This window comes from Agelaius tricolor, unplaced genomic scaffold (genome assembly GCF_023055355.1).
Source record: "Agelaius tricolor isolate 1412-34295 unplaced genomic scaffold, bAgeTri1.0.p SCAF_17, whole genome shotgun sequence".
In the NCBI taxonomy this organism is placed as follows: Eukaryota; Metazoa; Chordata; class Aves; order Passeriformes; family Icteridae; genus Agelaius; species Agelaius tricolor.
Window position 1 is genome coordinate 15,079,373 of NW_027269277.1, and position 16,907 is coordinate 15,096,279.

At 45.5% G+C, this 16,907-nt stretch overlaps 1 protein-coding gene across 3 annotated transcripts in view; it reads right to left on the minus strand.

Moving 5' to 3' along the window:
- Window positions 1-16,003, minus strand: part of HTR2C (5-hydroxytryptamine receptor 2C) — a 217,808-nt gene extending 201,805 nt beyond the window's left edge. For 2 of the 3 annotated variants that reach the window (XM_071442559.1, XM_071442558.1), the window contains exon 1: window positions 15,189-16,001. The gene's annotated coding sequence lies outside the window, so the exon portion shown is untranslated. Of the gene's footprint in view, window positions 1-15,188 lie in introns of all 3 variants that reach the window. The other variant, XM_071442560.1, reaches the window with a different exon arrangement.
- Between the last annotated feature and the right edge of the window lie 904 nt (window positions 16,004-16,907).

Below are 16,907 nucleotides of genomic sequence, written 5' to 3' on the forward strand. Positions count from 1 at the left end.
AGCCATAAATACCCGTTATTAAAGGAGAGTTGTAAACATTATGAGAAACACCTTCCAGTAATTCTTTAGATCCTGCCTGTAAAATAGAAAATCCAATTAAATTGCCTTCTTCTTCTTCAAACAAACCCTTGTCATACAATAATTAAATCATAAAATAAAGCCTCTCAGGAAAAAAAAGACTATTGCACATTCAGAACATAATACCCACTCGCATTCTGGCAGCATTTGTGTGTTTCACTGAGTGCAACAAGAAGACAGAAAACAAAGTTATCATCTTTCTTTTGAATGAGGGGCAGTGTGGGCTAAAGCTGTTTTGAGGGACATTTTCAGTAAATTTGAGACAAAGGAGATTTTCCTCCATTCAGTTCTGGCAGATATTCAGCTGCAAGCTGGAGAAAAGTTCCTGCACTGGGGGTCAGCATCTCTCTTTCCTTCCTCCTGTTCACATAAAGCATGGGAGACTGTGGCTCCTGAGGATGCCACCCCTTGCTGATTGCCAGCAGAGTTTTCACAGCTGCCAGGGACCTTTCCTGGGTATGATACTGCACACAGCCTCTGGGATTTCCCACATTTATTCAGTGCTATTGATAATCACTCAGGGTAAACCTGAGCAGTAAAATATTTATTCTGAAAGACCCAGTGTCTTGATTTAAGGAACTTTCCAGCAGTTTGAGACTCAGAGTCCACCTCAACCACCGCAGTTACAGTGAAACAGTAATTGGTATTTGGAGAGATGTTGTTACATGATATTCAAAGGCATTTAACAGGATGTAGCTATGTAAATATTACGTCGTTTTTATTCGCAATATGCTTATAAAACCTCTCTTTTTAATATCCTTCCCTGTTTGCTTGCAATCACCTTCCACATAAAAGTCACTAACTTGGGAAAATGTTTAATCTAGCGTTGTTATATTCTATGTTAGGCCTCAGAGATTACACAGAAATGAACCACACCATCCCAAATTCAACCCTTTGTCTCTGCAGAACTCTACCCTGAGCAGTAACTGCCCCAAACTCCAGAAAACAGATTACTGAATCTGTAAACACAGGGTACTCTCAAAAGCTTTCCTGATAGTGAAGCAATTGTTAACAGGCAATTTTGCCTTAGAAGACACTAAAAGCTGAATGCATTTCCAGAATTACACGTGCCCCAACACTGCCATTGCAAAGCATTTTTATATAGCAGTGCAGCACAGCTATTATAAAAGATGACACCGACTGCTCCAGGCAATATTTTGTCCTTGGATTTTCATCTTTTCCAGAGTCAGCATCCACATTTGAGCAAAACAAGAAAAGGATAACAGGGTCTGTTGTACAAAAAGAGCTACCTGTTCCTATCATCTTTACAAAATAAACCCCTCATTTCTTATATTTCATCTCCGATCAAAAATCTGTCATCCTGACAAAACTGAACTATCTTAGAAAACTATACCAAGATTTTCAAGCTTGACCTCTTCCCTACCAATCACCCAAGAAACTACTGCCATTATGACATATATCCAAGCCCCTTAGGATGCTTTTCATACTATTAGGAAGTCTAGTGCTCAATTTCAGCATTTTCTCATTTTTCCTCAATCAGCCAGAAGCAAAAAAAGTCCCTGAGCGACACAGAGCAAAAGAGAAAATTCTATCTCTGTATCCACTTTTCTCACAGAGATCTCAAAAAGAAATCAGAGGTGAATATAGCTCTATAATTATTATTCACAAAGTGCTTCCAGTGAGCTTTTTCCTCATCTCTGGGAGATGCAGTGTTCTGCATCAATGTCAGACGACATGGCAAACTCACTTACAAACTCTATAAAGGGTTGTGAATTCATCATTGCTTGGGGCAGTGATGTGGCTGGTAGTCATTTCCTGATCAAAATTATCTTCTGGAATAGCCCAGGACATAGAATACACAATAAAATACTGATGCAGCTGTAGAGCAACACTTCTTAGAGACTAAGAAGAGATTGGGGGTTGTTTCTTTACTCATTTATGACAGATATATTGAGAGTCTTGCATTTAGGATCTGGAGTTAGTTCTTCCTTCAACCACAGCTGATAGTCAGATGACAGAGCATTAAAGCTACAAGCTTGTAAAGTTTTAAAAAGAGATCCATTGGAAAGCATTCCACAAAAATTTAAGTATGTGTTTATCTTACAGGCAGGTGATGTCATTTCTTTTGGCTTCATCCTTGTCAGGGGGAGCTCAGGAAAGTGAAACCCAGAAACATGAAACAGGTTCTGTTTTCCATCATGCCAGTTTATGTGTGCCCGTGCTGCAGCCAAGGGATGCTTGTGATGGACCTCACTGGTTTCACTGGTCAAGAAATTTCATTCAGAAAAACATGTGCCCAAGTACCATCCAACAGGCAGCAGATCTGAAGGAAATGCAGAGACTCCCCAAGACCTGCCACCAGAATAATGAGCTTGGCTGCATAGCATGAGACACAGGTCTCTTTTTCCCTATAAAATGTCAGTACTGTGGAAGCAGTAAACACCCTGTGAGATTAATGCAGTCATTTTACATTGCTCTGCAAGCCACTACACGAGTTAGATGTCAATGCTGAAATTTGTATTGATTAGTGAAATATGAGCTTCCCTAATATTTTGTAAAAATAGTGATATTTTAAAAATGTAGAGAAAATACCTGTAGAGATTTGTATTTGGAAATTTATTAAAACCTAGGGAGTTAAACACCTTGTACCCTCAGGAAGAGTGGCAATGTTAGGCAGCCCACTGTAGAAACAACCCCTAAAGTTTAGATAGGTTTAAAAATATCTGGTTAGAAAACAAATCCAAAATGTATGATTCCACTTATTAAAAAAACCAGGAATTCCCTCATTCTGCTTATCTGTGTCCTGGCACCTTTTCATTGCCTGGGACAAGAGCAAAATTGCCTCTCCCCCTGCTGCACACACCCATCCTTCAGCTGGGTCACTCATGGTGTTCCCCGGGCCCAGCACCGGGGACAACTCCATGGGGGACCTGAACGAGGCCATCGAGGGCACCCTCAGCCAGGTGACAGCAGTTTGGGTGGCAGTGCTGTGCTGCAGGGCAGGAAGGCTCTGCAGAGGGACCTGGCCAGGCTGGCTCCATGGGCTGAGGGCCAGCCAGGTCCTGCCCTGGGTCACAACAACCCCTGCAGCTCCAGGCTGGGGCAGAGGGGCTGGAAAGGGCCTGGTGGGAAAGGCCCTGGGGGAGCTGCTCAGCAGCAGCTCAACAGGAGCCAGGTGTGCCAGAGGCCAATGGCACCTGGCCTGTCCCAGCCACGGTGGGGCCAGCAGGACCAGACAGTGACTGTCCCCTGCCTGGGCACTGCTGAGGCCACTCCTCAAATCCTGTGTCCAGCTCTGGGCCCCTCACAACAACACAGACACTGAGGGGCTGGAGCGTGTCCAGAGAAGGGAACAGAGCTGGGGAAGGGTCTGGAACACAGGTCTGAGGAGGAGCAGCTGAGGGAGCTGGGTTGGCCTGGACAAAAGGAGACTCAGGGTGACCTTCTCACTCTCTAGCACTCCCTGGAAGTTGCAGCCATTGAAGGCTGGCCTCTTCTCCCAGGCAATCAGCAACAGGACAAGAGGAAGTGGCCTCAAGCTGCATCAGGGGATGTTCAGGTTGAACATCAGGAAGAATTTCTTCACAGAAGGGGTTGCTGGAAGGGGCTGTCCAGGGAGGAGGTGGAGTCACCATCCCTGAAGGTGTTCAGGAAATGACTGGACTTGGCACTTAGTTCCATGATCTAGTTGACAAGGTGGTGATCATTCAAAGATTGGACTTGATGATCTCGGAGGTCTTTTCTGACCTAGAGAATTCTGTGGTTCTATAGGCATATGCATTTACTGAAGAGTTTACATGGCAGAACAATAAAACAATCACTGTAAGTCATCTTCTCCTACTAAGATGAGCATTTTAAAAAACTGAATTTTAAAACCATGATTTCTGAGCTGTGAGGACAGATAGAGACATGTGAGCCCAGGCAGTTCAAACCACAACAGAAGAGACCCCTGTAAGCACACGGTGCTTACTGCTTCAGCAGGAGGGAGACAAGTGCCCTCCTGGCTATCCTCCCAAATTAGCATCATTAACACAGCATTCACACCTTCTGTTTCCCAGCCCACAGGAGATGTCACTCAAGTGCTGCAGGCAGACATAATATTTGCCCTGACACCAATGAAAGAGCCAGGGGGAAGCCCTACCTTATCCATTGCAGCTCTTCAGAAAATTAAAGTCCAAGTCTCTCCAGCCTACTTTGACAGACTAAAGCAACACAAACCATACAACACAAATTGAAGAAATAAAAAGAGAACTATCATAAAACCTGCAGCCAGCAGCAGACAGGGACAAAGTTTAAATCTCCAGTTAATAGCACCTATTACTTTCAGGGCTCACCACAGACTAAAGAATTTCATCTCACTTTGAAAAAAAAATACTGTTCCTTAGGCTGAGGACTTCACCAAGCACTCCCACAGCCTGATGAAATCAGGGTCTGTCTGACCCTTCAGGTGCCACTGCTGGGGTCACAGCGGCACCAACCCAGTCTGTCCCTGCTGGCACCAAAGTCCCTCAGCAGTGGCAGCTCCAGTCACCCACCAGGTCCCTGCTTCTCTCCCTGCACACCCCACACACACAGACAGGTTTCCCTCACTGGCTCGACCCCAGGTGTCCCATAAAAGAGCCCCAAATACCTGGGATCATTTAAATCACTTAATCATGGTGCAGGATATGGTAACAGCTGGAACTGGTGCCTCCAGGGAGGGACCCCAGCAAAGGAATCCCTGGGTTTTTCTGCCCTCACACTGAGGGCCCATCCCAAGGTGACATTCAGTCTGGGGTCTTGCTGCTGCTCACCAGCTCCTGCAGGGTCTCAGAGTTCCTGGCCACCCCCAGCCAGCAGCAGAGGTGTCCTTTGTCAGGTGAAGGGTCAGTGCTGGTTCCAGCCCCTTGTCTGGGGCTCTGGCCATCTCCCCACCCAGGGCACAACCTGCAGCTCTCACTGCAGCTGCACTGGGAGCTTCCTGCACCAGGAGTGTTCCTCTACTGTCAGCAGAACATCCTCTTATCATAGCCACGCTCCAACCCAAATTCCAAGAATCTCACATTAAAAAATGCACACCTATCTTTTAATATTTATAAATGAGTACTTCAAGACAATAAGACTTGTTTGTACTAATTTTTACACCACAGCTAGAAAGCATCTGCACTGTGAGATAGCAGCAATAACTCCGATTTAACCAAATTTTGTTTGCAAGTAGCACAAGGTTATCAATTTAGCACAGGATTTTACAGCATGCCCCCACAGTGAATAATCTCCAGAGAAATAAAGAGTGGGGGCAATAAACACCTCCTAGGTAAAATGTCTATTACCTTTAGCATATTTATAATTTGGCTTAATGTAGAATTTGGAGATTTATTTTGGCAACATTTCTTTTTATTCAGCTTCTACAAAGATTCACATTGTTTTTCTCTGCACCCTATCTGCATTAACAATCATTAAAGTAATATCAGCCTAACTTGAAGCATGGTCTGACTTGGCAGTGTGATGAGCAGTGATTCTCTGTGCTTTCCATCGTGTTTAGGGGTATAGGCTGCTGGGCTGCATTTGCATACATTAGATGAGCACAGGTGCCTCTACTGCTAAGATACCAATAAAATATTCTTTTAAGAACAAAATGAATCCATTCAACCTAAAAAGGAGTCTAAAACATTCTTAAATAATCATGGCATCTTCATTTTGGGAAAGAAAAAAACTACCAACCAACTTTTAAGCATCCATGGCTTAAATAGTATTAAGATTTCTGGAAGAAATATTCTTCAGTCCCAACACAGCCCATGTTTTATTTAAATTAGCATTACACCTAAGAGCTTTAGCACATATTTTCTTCTCAGGCAGTCCTTATTATTTTGTGACTGTTTCGTATCACTCCTAAATAACAGTGTCACCAGCTAAATGAAGAGAGTGAGCCACACTTACAGATGATTTATACAGAACTAAAACATGTATCAGGAGGCACATTTCCACCCTGAGTCTCTGGATACAGCTCCCTGTGGCAGCAAAGGAGCTCTGTGCCTTTCTGCCCTGAATTCCTAAGGAGATAATTTGCATACATGCACACTCCTGAGCTCTGGCACGCACAACTTTGCACAAAGTTGGAAAGCTCCATCTGGGAAAGGCACACTGTGTGCCTCACCCTGCTCTGAACATCCTCTGCAGCCACTGCAGGCATCACTTGGCACACTAGAGGCTCAGACAGGAAGAACGGTTCCCAGCCTTATTCAACAATCACACACCAAGCACTGGAGCACTTAGAGCTGGGGGGACTTGTGGCCTCACCTCCATGGACAGAAGAACCCTTTTCCTTACTGGTGAGGTCAAACAGTGAAGAGGTGGGTGCTGATAATCAGTCATGTCAACTTCCCTTTGGTCCTTCACATGTTATCCTAAAGAAGTCCCAAGGACTCCAAAAATGTTGTGGATAATGTACAAAATAATAACCAGAAAACATGTGAAGAAAATAAGACTCTGAAAATAATTCTATCAGGTGAGGATAAATCAAACTATGGTGCTGGATGCTGCAGTGTTGGAACCCTGGTTGCTGAGAATTTTAGACTTTCTGTGCTGACAGACACTGACCCCCAAGAGAACACTGCATTTGACCTGAAGCCATGGAGAAAGCTTCCAAAATTGAATGATAGAACTTAGATTATGGGTGTGTAGTTTGATTAAAAGTGTATAATATCACATGGTAAAAAACTTGGAGTTTAAGGTTTTAGAATAAAGTAATAAATATAAAGCAAGAAAGAAGTTTTAAAGCAGAGGCTGGTCCTTCTTTTTTACAAGTTTAAGTGGTCCTGTGGATGTGATGTTAACAGAGGCAGTGATGGCAACAAAGGAAGCATCAGATGAAGGACTAGGAGCTAAAGGTCCTGCAGCATCCCTCATCTTATTTAGCTGCTCAGTACCCTGGATAATATATTCTACATACTAACAGAGGTATTTTTAAATACAACTTCAAATCTAGCATTTGTAAAATTGAAGTGCATTTTTCTACCTCCTTCACACAGTTCAGACCTTGTTTCAGATTTGAAGGAATACTGGAGGAAACAACCTGTAAATAAGGAATGAATCCCTAAGCAACCATGAAGATACAGAGAGAAAAGCCCCCCAAACATTCCACCTAACTTCTCCTACTCCTTTATGTCCCTCCCTTCCCTGTGTGGCCATGATTTTCACAGATTTTCAGCATCACACTTATCAGATTTTATTGCAGTCAGCTTGAACACCACAGGAATCTGTCAAGCAGCACAATCATACGAGGGCTCATAACCAAACCCAAGGACTTTTCATCTTGCCACACTGCAACCATCTCAAGGAGGCAGAAGGGAGAGAACACAAGCTCCTACTCCATCAGGTACAAGGAGTTCTGTGAATAAACCTCAGCACTGGCTCAGAAACAAGAGTGTGGCTGTTTGTGCTAAGCTAAGCAAAGCAGTGGCACAAGGAAAGGCCAGCACTTTCAGAAAGAGGCAGTTACACAAAAAAAATTGCCATCTTGTAAAATTGTCCTTTCCTCACCCACATGGTGTTAGGCACAGCCCCCACTGGGCTGTGCTTAAACACATTCACAACAGCCAGGCAGACATGACGTTGATCACTGCTGCCAGGATATATTAGGATTATTATATTCTCACCCTGCTTTTTACATTATTCTCTAAGCATCTGCTATTTGCCACTGTTGGAGACAGGATACCAGGCTGTCAGTAATTGTTAGTGTCAAAGAAACAAATGGACTGCTCAAGAAAAAACTGTGAAAAAAATGAAGGTGGCAAAAAGAGAGAGGAAGAAGTAATCAAGGTGGCATCATAGAGTCTCAGAGATGAAGTCAAGGGGTACTAAATAAATAATAAATACCAGGGTGAGCACTGAGGGGATAGGAAATAGAAAACAACAGCCCAGTGATTGGAAGAGGAAAAATTTTGCTCTGTATTCCTGCTAGAAGGGAAGCACCTCAAGGGCAGAACAAGGGAAAAAGATGATCAAGCTAAGGAAAAGACAGATGAGGCAAGGAGCTGGACAGGAGCATTTTGGGTGGGCCACAAATATTAGTCCAGCAATTGTAAGTGGTCACCTGGGCACGAGACCCAAAGCAGCATCACAGAGCAATTGCTAGAGGACTGAACTCCTAAGGAACAAACAAAACCAAAATGTATTTAAATACCAGCAGAAGCCTCAGAACCAATGAAAAGTATGGCAAAACAAGAGTGCTCAAATACCAATTTTGTAATTTGCTTTATTTCTTTCATGGATTTTATGAATACCTCAACAGCAACCTGCTCAGTCTCTCCTGGAAACCATCACCCAGGAAGCTGGACCTGAAAGCAGCAGAAATCATTGTGACTGCAGGGCCTCCTGAGCCTGCATGTGATGGGAACCTCCAGCAGCCTTTGGAATAATCCTGACATTTTTTAATCTATTTAATAAAGGGGGGATGGGGGGGGAGGGACTAGCAGCTGTGCCAGCACTGCAAACTTGTTTTTTTGCAAACAGCTCAATGACACATCACACACTGACTGTAAGAATATCATTACCTGAAATTACTACAGCACATTTTAAAGATCACTGATAATTGGCAAGATGTAATTTTAATGAGGAACCATCAGTGAATGGAAGTGCTTTTAACTGGGCCTACAGAGACAACTCTCACAGCCCAATGCAACTCAGAACTGGCTTAAGTGATAAATATTGCCAAACTTAGACAAGCAGAGTCAAACAACTCAGCCCTCTCCTTGCGCCCAGCCCTATCAGAGATCAGACACTGTAACAGAGAAAAACACAAATCTACTTGTCTAGGACCAAAGAATGCAGTGGGGAAGAATCTACCCCACTTACAGAAGGGGGAACTGTTATGTTGAAAGTTGGAGAATTGAAAATATATATGGGAGTCAGAGCAGAAAAATGGAACACAAGGTCCCAGGGCCATCTTGGAGCTACAAGACCTAATGACACTTTTAGATGTCTGAAGAGAGGCAAGGTTAGAAAAGTCATCATCTCTGTGTATGGTGCTAGTGAGAATCCCAGTAAAATCTGGGATTCTGCCATCCCAGAGAAGCCACCTCTAATGTCCACAGCTCAAAAAGATGCTGAAAAACACAGAAATGCATAGAATTTAAGTGCCTGAAAACAGATTGCATGGAAAGGGTTCTAATTATATGATCTCTTCAGCAAAAAGAAGGCTGAAGAATGATTTGTCCACATCATGGGAAATTATTTGCATTACCAGCAGGCTCCTTAATTAAGCAAACAAAGGACGAAGATTATTCAACTTATGGAACAAGAAAATAATCAGATTGGATTTATTATTTTATAAATCTCCAGAAATAATTACTCACTAAAACAACCACCCTGAGGATACCTTTGAGAACCAGTTACCTGTACTCTTTAAACAGGCCTGAATAATCTTCTGAAAGGCTGGGAGAAGTTGCTGGGTAAAATTTCCTGTAGCCTGTGTCACCAGGATGATCCCAAGGATCATGCAACAATTGCAGAACTGAGGACTGCTAAAGAATATTTGCCATATTCACACTACAGTGCTCAGACCTACTTACTTACATGAGGTTTTATATTTGCACACAGGTTTAGAAAATAGAGAATAAGATGATTAACATTTAAAAGCAGTTAAGTTATCAAGACAAGAGAGCTGTTTGGTACATTTACTCCAGCATTCAGCTATTTTATTGTTGCAAGCTGAGTACGTAGCACTGAGTACCATAAAATATAAAAAATCAGGCTTTTTCAAAGGGAGCATATATTAAATTTAATCCATAACTATAAGAGTTTCAGTAGATGCACGATAGCCCCCATTAGGAACATTAATATTACAGTCTTCCAGATACCAATGTCCACAATAACTGTGTGCAAACCACTGTATATATATTAAAGTCCAGATAATTAATAGGCTTCTGCATTTTATTATTTTTTCCCTTTGCAAGCAATAGCTGTTCTAAAATCATATGTCTGCCTAGAGCTTTCTGAATGTCACATATGCTGAAAAAGAAAAATTGTGGTCAAATGCTGCAACTCTTGGCATAAAAGCACACTCAAAATTCCACATTTTGGCTGAAACAAGCCTGCTGGGTAAATCTCTAACATAAAATTCTTTATGGCACAAATCCCACTCTGCTGGTCTTCTCTCTGCAGCAGTAACTGCCTGAACACAGTCAAGGTGTTGGGAAGTGGGCAGGAGCAGAAGATCCACAACACCCACTGACACAAACACGTATTATCAGTCTGTAACTGACACAGATTTTGCCACTTTGGTTTCACCATAAAGTCTGGTAGCTAAAACTGCTATTGAACAGTTAGCATGACCAGCAGTGCCAATCAAATAGATGGTTTGTGGAATCAAGTAGCAATATCAGGTCCCAGGGAGCAGAAACAGAACAGCAGCTGCTCTTGGGATGCTCAGGAGCAAACAGCAGCACACACTCCACAGCCCCACTCCATGGCAGGGACTGACAAAGGCACTCAATTCAGCAAGGCAGAGCTCAACCTGCAGGGCCAGATCCTCCACCAAAGGAGCCCAGAGCAGCCCAGGTGGGGCTGGTGGTTTGCTGGACATGGGACCAGGTGCTGTTGTGGGGGCTCATCTCACCCAGCACTGCTGCACCACCCCACACCCAGCCCTGAGCCATTCACTCAGGCTCCACCCATGGGGCTGGGGAGGACTGGGCATTTCCAGCCTGCAATTCATCTCATCTTGCTGTAGAGACAGGGTAGTGGTTCCCTCTGAGGGCTTTTTTCTCTGCTGCAAAGAAAATCTAAACGTGAAGTTCCAACACCAATGCTTGCAGTGTCAGATTAATGCTCTTGTCTCTGTCACAGCCAGGTAATTATATTTGTAATGACCAGTGAGATCTTCCACACTGTCACACCCAACAAAGCTGGGACAGAGTAGGGAGAACAACTTTGCCACTGCTTGAGTTGGGAATCAGAATTTGTTACTTGTTATTTAATATCTGTGGAGGAAAAAAAATCAAAATACAGAAATTGGTAATAAAGGAACCAATTGGTCATAAAGGAACCAGAACATGTCCTACTGTCCAGAAGACCAAAGTGATGATCAGAATGTGTCCTGGCTGTAGAGCAAATTAGCTAAAGTAGTTACTGGGCAACTTGAATTCATGGAGCATGGCCCAAGGATGGAAAAACCTTGGCTGGCAGTGGGGCTGCTCTGTATCATGTCCTGGCTCACCACTAAAGTGCAGCTTTGCTGTGCAGCCACCTCCCACCTCTATTTCCCCCTTTATCGATTGTGCAGAATTCATACAATATTTATAGCACAGGAGGAGCATCACAGTGATGGGGGGGTGATGCCATTTCTCTAATGTTTGTTGACTTATGGCTAGAATGTGCAATTCACCAGCTGAGGAATGCATCATTCCTATTCATGCTGCACTGCTCAGAAGTGCTCACATTTCAGCCCATGTCAGCTGAACAAAGGTAGCCAGATCCTTGGACACTTGCCACTGCAGCTATGTAGTAGAATTATGGCGCCTTGAACATTTTACGATCTCTGATGATAGCAGCATTTACACTGGGCTGATGGTTCAAATTAATCTGATTTTCAGAAGTTACAGCATTTAATTAGGACTGGTAATAAAAATTACAGCATTGAAGGAGCATTATGACAGCATCTGTCCTGATCCGGAGGTGGGGGGAACCAGTCAGGATTTTTTTAAAAAGCAATAAATTATTAAATTTGGTTAGTCACAACCAAAGAAAATGACCTTCTGGAACAATAAACAATAGATAGCAGCTGCCTCATCTTTGGGGTGGAAAGACACTTGATTTTGCACCTCAAAACATTTCTTTGATGTGTTGTAAAACCCACTCAATACAGATCCCTTTCTGTACATTTTCTAAGCAACTACATCCTAGCACTCCATTTTTACTTTTATTGCCTTTCAGACTGGTGAGAGCAATATAATGATTCATCATTAAAGTACTCCTTAAGCAGCTTTGTTCCTATTTGTTGCTATATATATTAAATAGAAATTGCTCTTTGAATTCACCTCTAAAGGTAGACTCAGTTTTTTATCTAACAAGAATGATCTCCAGTCATCATCTGAATCTAGCAAAGTGAGAAAACCTTTTGCATAATATAAATATCTGCATTCACTAAGAGGAGACTGATGCCACCACCTACCGTGAATGCATTTTATAAGTGGTACAAAGCCAGAGAGATTTCAAATGCAGTCTCTTAAAGACACTCCAGGCACCCTCAGAAAGGAACAGTTTTATGTCCAACTCAACAGTTCTGGACAACAGGCTTTACTCACCTGTAGCTGGTTTACAAGCAGCATACAAACCATAAAAAATGCAATGGTTGCTGAAACAGTGCAGGTACCTAAAGAAGACCCTTGTTTAAATCCCTACAGAAACCAGGGGAATCACTCCCTGGCACATAGTTATTTCTTTGGCCTGTTACCCATCTCCTGACCACCTGTGACTGATGAGCAGCTCATGACTCACCAGCTATTCCAGCATGGCTGCGCAGGCCCAGCACTGAATGGATAAGGGCAGGCATTGTCTCCCAAGGGCAAACCTGCAGAGATCCCAGCATCTCTGCTATCCAGGTCAGCACTGGGCCCATAAGAACATAAATTCAGCCCCTTGTTGCAGAGGGGCACAGGGGAAGTCCCTGCCCTCAGTCTCCAGGGTGGGCAGAATGTCACTGCCAGGAAGAGGAAGTGACCAGTTCAGCATGTGTGACACAAAAGGCTGGCCAGTTCCAGTTCAATAAATTATAATTTTTTAAATTACCATTATTAACCCTAACAAATAGCTCTCAACTTCCACATAGTTAGAGGTTAATGCAGAACTTTAGTGCTGACCAGAAAGGCTGCTCAGAAATAATCTGTGGTTCAAATACCACTGGTTTGATTTCCTAAGCAGATACAAGTAAGGTAGTAAGGAAGATATTCCCATCCACTTCTTCAGAACACAACACATTGAAATAAACCCCAACACTTTGCTGTCCTTGTAGAAGGACCTTTTACAAAAGACACTTGCTGGAATAGAGGCACAAAGATGACCAAAATAATTGCTGGCCAGCAAGTGCCCAATCCAATTCTGAATTTTGAAATCTTGTTTAAGAACCATTTTGCTTTGATTCAGCCAGTTCTAATCACCATTCTGTCTGTGTGCAAACAGCAGTAAATGGGATGACTAATACATATTCTTTTCTAATGTTTCCTGCACAGACAATGGTGTTACTTAATGTCCACCACCTTTTATAAGCACTGTTTTAGACAGAAGCCATTCAGATGACCTTATACCAGTTCCACACTGGTGAGACTCCACTGAATGTTCATACATTTGTGTTTTCACCACTCCAAGTGAAGCCAGGAGATTTTTCTCCTCTTTGTGGGAGAAATAAGAGTTGCTATGGAGCACTGGGTATCACCTAGTGCGTGGGTAAGAAGGGATCCTCTTTCTCAGGATAGAGAGAGCAGCTGCTTCCCAGGTACCATCACAGCCCCCATCCCTGGCAGGGATTGTGGCTTCTTGATTCACGCACAACAACAAATCCACCAGACCCACTTCTGCTTCTGCACCTCCAACACAGAGGCCTTGCAGAGCAGAGAGGTCTTCTCTACAGGATCCCAGAAGGGGACACAGAAAAGTGCCCTGTTCTAGCAAAAAGAGAAGGAAACATGCTCTTGACTGCATTTTGGCCCAAATTACAGAAAAAAAAAAAAAAAAAAAAAGGCAGAGGGATTCTATTCCAGACTCCCCTATGAGAGATGTCAGTGCTGAGTCAAACACAGCACAGCCCTGGGGAAACTGAGGAGGCAATTACAAACACTCTGACATAAAAGCTCAGGTAGCCACACATTCCAGTTAAGAGTGTGGTGCTACCTGAGCAAAGAAAACAAAAGTGACTAAAGAGATTTACAGTGCAGATGACAGTGCTGCTCTTTCTCCTGAAGAGTGCAGTCATGAATGACACATTTGTTCTGCCAGGGTGCCACAGAAACACTTCTCAAACTGTTACACAGCACTGGCAATGTTGGCTGTGCTGTATCAATAGCTCTGCAAGGCCAGGAGCAAACAAACCACTCTCCATGTGATGCAGGTGTGTAATCCAGGCAGCACCTTCCTCTTCTGCACAGCCAGGCTTCCTTGGCAGGGTCTGCACTCAGGAGCCAGCAAGCAAACCTACATACGTGGGTCAACCAGGCCAACAAAATCAGAGGCATCCAATGCCCAAAACTCTGCTTTTCCAAAAAAGCTGGAAACTTTCCTTTCAGCTGAATCTTTACAGAATAAAACTCCCACTGGAGGTCTCAAGACAAACCAGAAAGAGCATGCTCTGATGGTGAGAAGGTAACAGTATTAGCTGCTGTTGATTTTGTTAGGGATTTCTCAAGAAGGCAACTTTCAAAACAAGCCTAAGTAAATTTGATGGCACTGACAGATTTTATTTTCTTCCAGGTATTGGTGCAAAAAAATCCTCAAGCAAAGATTCTGGGTGGTAAAGTAGTTAGAGTTGAACAAAACTCCTCTCCACAGGGCTGGGAAAGCAAACACAAATCCCAGACTCATACACTGCTGCTTCTAAAACAAATTTCCTTCTCTACTTCCAAACATCAAGATCAACCCTTAAGGACCTCAACATTCCCTCTTCCTCAGGGAGGATCATCACCTTTTTGCTTCCTTTTAGTGTAATTTCACTCCTCAAAAAACCACCAGCTCCCTGTCAGCAGCATTTTCCCTCTCTGTGAGGTGTCCTCTGTCCTCCCCACGTCCACAGGAGCAGAATGAAGGGACCTGTAGAGTGCACTGTGTCCCAGTTTCTGAACCAAAGCATAACCCAGCATACTGCAGCCAACCTCATGGAAAGGTCATATAGCAGGAAGAAGTAAAAGCTCCCAGGTGTATTTCACTGAGACAGAGGGTAGTTTGTTCCAATTAAGTGCAACAACTTTATTGCCAATCAGAAAAGGTACCACTCAGGTATCCTTTGCCCTTCTCCTCCCTGCTGCACACAAAGAAATCACACACGTATTTTCTGTCTGGCATTATAGATTACAAATTAATCCCTGTTCCCATGGAAAATTTTTTAAAATTGTATACCCCAGACCGAGGAGAGGACTGTATCCCCAGAACAGATCGCGGCATATTGCACCGGCAGCAGCACCTACCTCCGGGAGCCGACAGAGCCAGCAAGTCAACATAATTCCTCTTGGCTGGAGACATTTACCCCAGCTCAGACAGCCGGGGCTCTGCTGCCATGCCTGGAGCTTCGGACACACCAAGAAAGCATCTTCTGTGAGCAGCACGGCTCCTCTCACAGCCCCAACTGCAGCGGCGGCAGCCTGGCAGAGCAGCAGCAGTTGAATTGCTGCACATGTATCTCTGCAGATTATTTCCTGCTCAAACACTTGGCGTAAAAGCAGATGCTCTTAACCCTCTGGAGGCCTCTGCCTTTGTCCCCCCTCGGCAGAAGCAAGCTAGCAACTCCAAATATTCTGCGCTGAGGCCGGAGAGAAATGACCGGAGACACGCAGGGCATCTTCCCAGAAGTAGTCCCAAGCTCGTGTTAGTTGCAGTCACTTTGTGCTCGGGGAGCCAGGCATTCCCAGAGCAGCCCCCAGCATCCCCAGGCAGGCACCACACTGCATCACCCACTGCAGATCCCCAGGCTCCAGCCGAGCACCGCTCGGAGCTCCCGCAGGAGCCCCGGCAGGGTGGGGTGGCCGGAGGTCTGACCCTGCGGCTGGAGGCCACGGCCGGGCAGATTTGGGACACGAGAGGAGCAGGAGTGATGTGCGAGCCCAGCAGAGTCAGGCACGCCGGGCTGCTGCTCGTGGCTCAGGGCTCTGCGGCCCCGGGCGCTGCCCCAGCAGCCGCCCGGCACAGGGCACGGCGCTGCCCGCTGGCACCCGGCTGGCGAGCGGCAGCGCTGCTCCCTCTCACAGCCTGCGAATGTGACTGGAAAGCATGGCTGAAAACATGCTACAATTAACAGGAGGGAGGGAGATACTATTGCTCTCCTGCTAGTCTTAAAGGCACATTGCTCACATGTGCCTGTTGAGGATGCGAGCGCCCGCAGCTTCAGTCCCGGCTCTCACCTTTCTGCGGGCAGCCAAGAAGCCCAGGCAGGAGCCCTGTCCGGGGGTGGGGAGGGAGAGCACCCCAGGAGTCAGGAACTGAAGGGGCAGCTAGCAGGAGTGCCTCCATCAGGGGCTGGGGGTGAGGCCTGACACACCTTCACTGCTGTGCTGGCAGTCCAAGCAAGCCCCTGCCACCCAGCCCGACTGCTCACCCTGCCACTGGCACCCCCATCGGGATCCAGCCCGACTGCTCACCCTCCCTGCCACTGGCACCCCCATCGGGATCCAGCCCGACTGCTCAACCCTGCCACTGGCACCCCCATCGGGATCCAGCCCCACTGCTCACCCTGCCACTGGCACCCCCATCGGGATCCCAGCCCGACTGCTCACCCTGCCACTGGCACCCCCATCGGGATCCCAGCCCGACTGCTCACCCTGCCACTGGCACCCCCATCAGGATCCCAGCCTGACTGCTCACCCTGCCACTGGCACCCCCATCGGGATCCAGCCCAACTGCTCACCCTGCCACTGGCACCCCCATCGGGATCCAGCCCCACTGCTCACCCTGCCACTGGCACCCCCATCGGGATCCAGCCCCACTGCTCACCCTGCCACTGGCACCCCCATCGGGATCCAGCCCAACTGCTCACCCTGCCACTGGCACCCCCATCAGGATCCCAGCCCCACTGCTCACCCTGCCACTGGCACCCCCATCGGGATCCAGCCCCACTGCTCACCCTGTCACTGGCACCTCCACCGGGATCCCAGCCAGACATGGAGCACACTGGCCACTGCCCCACCCATCCC